Source organism: Camelina sativa, chromosome 1 (assembly GCF_000633955.1).
Source record: "Camelina sativa cultivar DH55 chromosome 1, Cs, whole genome shotgun sequence".
NCBI lineage: Eukaryota > Viridiplantae > Streptophyta > Magnoliopsida > Brassicales > Brassicaceae > Camelina > Camelina sativa.
This window is the reverse complement of record NC_025685.1, coordinates 15,825,888-15,834,876: the sequence shown is the minus strand read 5'-3', so window position 1 is coordinate 15,834,876 and position 8,989 is coordinate 15,825,888. Positions and strand designations below refer to the sequence as shown.

Below are 8,989 nucleotides of genomic sequence, written 5' to 3'. Positions count from 1 at the left end.
TTATTCTTTTTAAAAGGTTATAAATTTAATGGACTTTATAAAAAAAAGTGTAAAACACTAAAAATTTATGATGTTCCTGGATTTTAAAGTAAGGGTTTTTATGAAACATCAGAATTATTAAAAGAGTTTATTGCACCCACACCTACTTTGGGTAGAAAGTCTTCATCTAGACCTACTTTTTTCTATTGGTATACTTTTTGCATTACTTTTCTAGTATACTTCATAATTGTAGACAATATTACTCTTAGTAATGTATGTAACTGAAATGATCTGACCCGTTTTTTTTAGTTAAATAATAATATATAATATAAATAAATACCCTACAACTAGTGGTCTCATACCTACTATTCTCCTAACCACAATTAAACCAAACAGCGGAAATAATACCAATACCATTAACCAACAAATTAACCCAATAATTAATAATCAATAATCAAGTATATCAATTCCAATAACCAAACAACAGAGAAACATAGAACCAATAATCCTAACAATGTTCTAATGACCCAACTCTAGCAACCTAGCAATGCCAGACAACAACCAATCGAGTCCCTAGAACATCCTCCTCTTCATCGCCTTGATTCCACGATCGCACTTTGCCTTTACCTACACCACAAACAAAAATTGAGATGCATGCGTATTTGATAAACACTCAGTGAGGCAACTGTAATTCCAATGTCCAAAAAATCAAAACAAACAAACATACAAACCAGGAAAACAAACATCATCTCGAAGGGAGGTGTCGACCGACACTGGCCTTTGTGTTGATCGACACTACCCAACAGTGTCGATCGATGCCGTTTTGCTGGTGTCGATCGACACTCCCTCTGCAACCACGATCCGCTCGAAGCCCAGAGTCGAATCTCTCTCCCAACCTCCTCCAAATCGCCCAATACTCAAACCCCATACCATAAACGTCCGTAGGAACCTGTAGCAACCAATCCCAGCAAGAAAAACACACAAAACAACAACAAACAAGCAAGAACAAGGAATCACATGCTTATATCAGCCATGGTCATGCAATCACCTCTTTACAGGAAAATTCTGACCAACAGCAACAAATCCAACACTCCTAGCAAGCTTCTAACTCCTTCTTGGCTTTGGATCTCTCAAGAAACAGCAAAGAATCTCATCAATCTCTCTCAAAAGCTCAAGAACAATGTTTTCTCCCTTCTTCTCTCAAAAATGTTAAACGGTGACAAAAGACAAATGCCAAAACCCTTCTTTTCGTCGACAAACACTTAATATCTTGTTTTAATGGTTTTCCCTAAACCAAACCAACCAAAAAATCGACAATTAAGTCAATCTGGTCGAACCAGAAATAAGTGGTGTCGACCGACACCACCTTGGTGTCGATCGACACCCTCCCCCAAAACACACAGCTTTGGGTTGCGGGTGTTACAGTAACTAAAGGGCTTTTTACTTTTTTTTTTTAATTATATTTCATTCTCCTCTCTCTCTTCTTTCCCCTCTTTCTTTTATCTTTTTAGTCATTTGTGTAATTATGACAAAACGGTTATATATATTTACAATAAATTATGATAACATTTTTCTACTTTTTAAGATGCATTTTGTTATATTTTAGGTAAATAAGTTATATATTATCTATTTTTAGCCAAATATATATTCATTGACAAGTGGATGGTAAATTGTGGTATAGTTTATGGATAATTATTTAGCTAGTTATTAACTTATTATCAAAAAAAATTATCTGTTCGTTTTTATATGATATATTATGATTATATTTTTTCTACATTTTAAGATGTATATTGCTATATTTTTTTTCTTAATTAGTATATTATACACTGTCCATTTTTAGTTGAACATTTTTTCACTAATAAGTGGATGACCAGTTACAGTAAATTGTGTTTAATGTAACTGGTTATCCACTTATTAGTGAACAAATGTTCAACTTTTCAGTTGAACTTTTTTTTGATAAAATAAGTTTTGTCCATTACAAAATGTAGAAATACTTGAATAATACCACGCAATAAATTTTATGTTTGCATCAAAACATTTTTGTTTTTATTTTTTTGATGAATATCCAAGCATAAACACCAAAATATGACCACATGGATATATATAATCAAGGTGTTAAAGTCCGTATATCCTTGTGGTCATCACTAATAAGTGGATGACCAATTACATTAAACACAACTTACTAACTGTCCATCCACTTATTAGTGAACAAATGTTCAATGAGAATTTTTGAGAAGTACCCCTTTTGGTGTACCCTTTTTCAAAAATACCCATTTCATCAATCTATTTTCAAAAAGAGAGAAAAGCTTCGAGATAGTTTCTTGTTAGTTATGTGCCTGTTCTTGAGAGATCTGTTCATGTGGTTGGAGATCCGAGGCTGTGAAAGTGTTAAACGCGTGATGTGGTGCTGTCTCTGGTCATGTGTAGTCTGTTCTCTCTGTTTTGCAAAGGTGAGTGCGTGACCATGGCTTATCGAAGAGATTTGATGTGTTTGATTGCTTTTGTGCTTGATGTGAGTGTTTATCTTTCCAACGGACGACGCAAGGGCGCAGTGACGACACATGTGTTCAGAGTTGTATGGTTTGCTTGTTACTTTTTGTATTGCTTGTGTGTCTAGCCTAGTAGATGGGAGGATTGCCTCACAGAGTAATACTCATGCATCTCAATTGTTGTTTGTGGTGCAGATAAAGGCAAACTGTAATTGTGGATATAAGGCGATGAAGAGGAGGGAGAAATTTGGATCCTACATCCACATCTTCGGCAAAAAGGTCCCTAAACTGAAAGCAAATTAAGCAAGTGGGTATGGTGAAGCTCAAACTCCGATGATCCCTCAAGTTATTGCAGGAAATGGAGCGGCTTTAGCAGCATCCTCAGAACTAGTGAGGAGGTCTTATCTCGATACACTCATCAAGGCTCTAAAAGAGTCTTCCAGTAACGCTTATTGTAACGCCCCGACCGCCACCTCTCAGTGGATCCCATGTCCACTCCCAATTCATGGCCCACCTTTCGTAGTGGGTCTCACGCCTTATCACTATGCCCGTGAGCCCATCTATACATGAAGGTCGGTTTGCTACCTCCGGGAGGTTTTCAATACTTGTTACCATCCCTACAAATCACCAAATGATATTTCCCTGTGTTTTGTCCTCACTCGCACAGTTCCGACATTCATTTCTCGGAAGGTCACATATCCTGAGACTATTCCAGCTCAAGAACATTTAACTGTGGAGTTCTCTAAGACCATTGACAAAAAAGATAATTGCATTTTGGTGACATAGGTGCCCAAATCAATTGTTTTTAAACATCGTCGCATGTCCCTGAAATCTTTTCAGTGCCCCATTCTTGTAGACATGCAGTAAGATGCTCAGCAATGGTGTCCCCTTTATGATATGTCACAGGCTTGAAGCAAATGATCCTTTTATGTAAATCCCAGTTCTTATCAACTCAATGAGCAGTCACCACCATAGAGCTGCAAGCAGTTGTAGGAGCTACCCATATATCAGTCGTCAAAAGACACTATCTTCTTCTCGGCGCAGAACAAGTTCTTCAATGCGGCTTTCTCTCTTAGGAACATGGCATATATGTCTTATAACCCTAGATTTCGAGTCTCAAACCCAACCATATGGGTCTTGAAAACTGAGAAATTGTGCAATTGGGTCTCTAAGAGAAACTCATATCCTAATTCCCAAATCAAAACAAACTCAAACCCTAATATCACAAATCGAAGTTTCAATAGTACCTTATGGGATATGGATTACGAATAGAGACGAAGAAGACGGGATGATGAGACTGAGACAGAGCTTCGTCGGTGGCCGTGACTCGGTGAGAGAGACAGAGAGAGAATGGTGGTGTCGTGGTGAGATTAGGGTAAAAAGGATTAGTCGTGTAGGCTTAGTTGTTAGTACTAGGGTTAAAATCTTGGTTAACCGATTGGAATAATCGAACCAACCAGACCTGAAGAGATACCCGAATCCCATTCCAAATTTTTCCGATCGGTTTTCCCTAATAACTAAAGTTGATCCAAACCGACTTTTTTCGATTCGGGTCGGATCGAAAAATTTGGATTAGTTATTTATCCCTAGCGTCAAAACTCTCTTCCATTTCTAGCATCAAAAATAAAACAAAACAGTAGTAAACTACTATGATCTAGAAAAAACCGAAAAAGTTATGAATCACATGAACATGAGAGAACACATATCGCAATTGTTTTTTTTTTAGCAAAGAGAACACATAATTCTGGATAATTTAGTTTAAACACAAAATTATTTTGCAGGTAACGCAATTTAATAATGTCTCAAATAGGAAAATTTGTTCACGTTGCAATCTTTTCGATCGTAATAGTACTAGAAAAACTACAAACCCATCGAAAGTTTGTCGACCATATATGTAGATATATATATAATGCGGAAAAAAAAACTCTAGTTAGTTTTTGTATTGTCGCAATGTGAGTTTTAAAACAGTGGCACCGTTAGAAATTGTATCAAACAAGCTGTCTATAAATTTGTCAACTAGTTTTCTTACAGAATTAAATGGAAAGAAATAAATAATCCAATTTAATAGCTGCATATAATTATTAGCTATATTAGATTTTAACCCGCGGTACATCTTAGACATATAATTTATAGTTAAATATTGAATGTTTTGTAAATAGAGGAATAACTAAATTTTCTAATTGTTGTGCGGCTAAATATTTATATTATTATTTAATCTGAAATACACTACATGACTATTTGTTTGTTATATTTAGTGATTAAGATTCTATTTTGATTTTTAATTATTATAACAAAAATAAGAGATCTAAATACATAATTATTATACATTGTGATTAAGTCACATTTTTCCTAACGATTTAATTATTTTATACAATCTTAGTTAAATCAACTTGATTTTATCTCAAATATTCTAATATTAGTAGTGTTGATAAATAATTAAATGAGGATTTAACCCGTGTTAACACAAATTTAATAATATTTTATTAATTTCAACATATTCTCTTTATAACTCATCTACTGTATAACTACATTATATAGTAATTTAGAATTTTTTAATTTTACATATTCGTAATAATTAAATTTTTTATTAAATTTATATATGTTAATTATAATATTTAAATAATTTTCAATGGAAGTTTTTCTTACGTTAAGAATCAAAGCTCACAGATTTTGGAAAACAAAATGGGAATCAATTTGTTTTTTTTTTTTTTTATGAAGGATTCAGATATAGAATATCTTCAAAACAGAACATAATGTATGGTTAAATGTATGATAGTTTTTATTTCTATATTGATTGCTGTTATTTTGTTAATTAAAGTAAAATCTAAAATATTTAGGAAATAAAATCTGGAATAATATTAGTTTTAGAAAAATTTTAGAAATTAATGTTGTAAATAACTTTTTAAATAAACAAAACTAAAATGGCATAATATAAAATATAGATACTCACATTTACAAAGCCAAATATCAATGCATATCCCAAAACCCAATAATCTATAGACTCTTCCTTTTGTTTTTTGTTTTTCTGTTGTACAAAGTCCACCTCGATATTGCTTTTGCCATTTCTTCTCATTTCAAAACAAGAAAGTAATATCTTCATATCACTCACTTCTGACACACACAAAAAAAAAAAGAAGATATCAGTCACATACATGTTCACCACCACGTCTATAAATTAGGTAACACATACTTATCGATTTTGCCATTTTCTCATTCAAGTATTATATATGTTAAATTTTCTGGAATTACCACTTTTAAAATGTGTGTTTTTATGATTTTTTTTTTTGCTAAAATACATATTTCATAACAAATACTACTAAACCCTAAGAAAAATGAAACAAAAAAAAACCCAAACATAATGTGTCAAATTGTGTTTTAAAATCTTAAAAAATGATACATTTAAATTATTTATAGTAAAATGGCATAAAAACACAATTGTAAAAATGAAATGAAAGTTCGTATCTAGTAATTAACTCCTATTTTTTTTTTAACACCTATTGTAAAAATGAAATGAAAAATCCCTTTAAAAACGTTTTTAATATTATAAAATCATTTAGCACAAAAAAAAAACAAAACTCAGAGCTAGCCGGTTAACGTCGGTAGATTAAAGTCAATTAGTAAACCGACGTTACACTTTCAATTAGAGAAGTATTTTGCATCACTTAAGATTAAGAAACCGTCTTAATCATTCGCGTCACTTAGATCAACGCCAACGGTGATTTTAATTTTTAGTCTCTTATGTACTGTTGTAAATTTTAATGAATATATTATGTACTGTTTATAAAATAAAAACCCTTAAAATTCTAATTAAAATTATACTCTCCAATGATAGGATATAATTTTGAGTCTCTTATTTTTTAAAATATAGTTTTTTGAAAATATAGATTTTTGTTTCATTTATCTTCTCCCATCTTTTTGTATATGGTTAGGGTGTGTCCTCAGCTCTTATGCTAAGGTTTTTTTTTCCTCTTCTGAATACTGCAGTTTGAATGGCCATAAAACCATGATCAATAATGATCTTTGCTCTGTCCAAGAGTTTAATAAATCATAACAAGCTTTTTGTTTTGTGGTTTTCGCTGTTGACATGTAGAGTCAGGGTACTTGTGTTTGTTTGTTTGTTCAATTGGCTAATCTTTAGTATACACTTGATTGATCTGTATATTGGAAATGTATAACGGCATAAGCATATCTTATCAAATCATAGTATAATTGCATGACATAAAATATTGATGACATGAAAATTGACAACAAATAAAGAAGAAAAGTAATACAAAAAAACAGAAACAATATAGGATTGAATTCAATTGTCTCTGATCCCATCTTCCTGATGAAACCATGTTATGGAATTTAAAGGAATTTGCCTCCCCTTCTGGGCATTGAATCTAATCTCATTCAACTTCAAAGCCCTTTGATCAGTTTTGTAACAAATAAACAAAACAACATTGAGCTTTGACCCAACAAGGAAAATTCATACACATGATATATTAAGGTGAGTTACCTCAGTGGCTTCGGCAGGTTTAGCCTATTGTTGCTTGGGTTCGTCAGTCTTGATGTTGTCTTCTCCTGAAAACATAACAAAATCATTGCTTACACTACAAGAAAACATGGATTTTACGACTACAATTAGCGACTATATATGTAGTCGTCATTTTTGGCGACTAAGTAGTGACTATCTAGCGACTATTTTATGACTACAAATATTTGGTTGTATATTAGTCGTTTTTAACGACTGCATATGTTAGTCGCTAGTTTAGTCATAATTTAGTGACTATTTTATGACTATATTGCACACCGAAATATGTAGTTGCTAAATAGTCACCAATTTAGCGACTAATATGCGACTTATAGTAAACAATCGCTATTTAAGAAAATCATAATTTTTAAAATTTAACCCCAAACCCTTAACCAAACCCCAAAACCTAAATCATAAACTCTAAATCTTAGAAATTAATTCATAAGTCATAAATTCAAAACTTAATCCCAAATCATAAACCTATACCCCAAACCTGTACTTTAAACCTTATATCTTAATTTTAAACTTTTATAATGCATAGTATATAGAAATTAAATTATAAACCATTTAACCAAAATATAACCATTATGTGTATAAAATTAAATCTAATCTAAAACTATTTAGTGTATATATATAATTTAATACTTCCAAAAACTAATTACTTATAAAATTTATTAAATTAGTCATTTTAAAATCTGAAACTAATTGTTGATAAACAAAAAAAAACTTAAATACTATATCATTTAGTCTGGGCCTTGAGAGGTTTTTGTACCACCTTGGATTTTGATATGAATTGAAAATTGGCCAACAAAAAAAAAGAAAAAAAATCAACAAACAAAGAAGGGTCAATTTTCCAACTAGCCATATTTACATATATAATTAAGAATATAGCATATTATTTTGAAAAATGAAGTGAATAACATGAAGGGTAGGAAAAATTATCTTTGATGGTTTGGTGGCAATGGTGGCTGGAGGGTGGGTGGTCGAGATTACAACCGGAGGTGGTGGCGGCCGGAGGTTGGAGGTGGCGGTGGCTGGTAGCCAGAGGTAGGTGGTCGGAGGTGGCGGTAGTCAGAGGTCGGTGGTTGGTGGCCGGAAGTCGGTGGCCGGTGGCCGGAGGTCGGTGGCCGGAAATCGGTGGCCGGAGGTTGGCCGGAAGTCGGTGGCCGGACGTCGATGGCTGGAAGTCAGTGGTCGGTAGCCAGATGTCGATGGCCGGTTGTGGCGGCGACCGGAGGCCGACGGTGGCAACGGCCGGTGATCAGTGGTGGTGATGGCTGGAGAAAATCTAAACCCTAGAGATTAGTTTATTGAGAATCCTAGGAGTATATAATACAGTTTATACAGAATATATTAGCTTTTAGTGGTTAGAGTAGTTACAGAGTAAATTATAATTTGTTTTTAGGTTATAGGGTTCAATTCCCCAACAAAGAAACCTTCACCAACCCGTGCCTCTATTCCTTGACACTAACACTTAGAAAAAAAAAATCATCATCACTCTCAAAACTCTTTCGGAGAGACTCTCACTCTCATTTCTTCGAATCGCGATGACTTTGTACGGCCAAACCTCCGACCGTATCTCCAGATCTAGAAGGGAAACTTGTTTCCGTGGGAGAAGGTCAGTTTTTTCTATCTCTGTTCCCCCCTTTAAATCTGATTTTGGGATTAGGGTTTCTGGTCTACGGTTGTAATGACCTTAATANTGGTTTGAAGACGACATATAAGAAGCAGAAGCTGAGAGGTGAAGCGGAGGAAGACGGCATAGAAGACGAAAAAGCTAAGCCGTGGATTTATCGACGAAATTAGAAGTTGGGATCTCAAAACCGGGAAAGATCTGCTTCGATTCAAGTCGTGTGCTTCTCCGGCGCACAGCCGAAAACTTAGGTTGACTAAAGAATCAATTTTTCTATCAAGCAACAATGGGTCAAGTTCTCTTTTGCTCTCACACCAATCCTCTCCGACGTTCTTGAAGGCTTAGTTGTTGCTTTCATTTGTTATCCTTTTTTTT

The 8,989-nt window shown here is 33.7% G+C and overlaps 1 long non-coding RNA gene across 1 annotated transcript; it reads left to right on the top strand.

Moving 5' to 3' along the window:
• On the top strand, nt 8,508-8,789 carry LOC109132180. The gene is made up of 2 exons (XR_002037420.1): nt 8,508-8,599; nt 8,695-8,789. It is a non-coding gene; the product is annotated as an uncharacterized LOC109132180 (long non-coding RNA).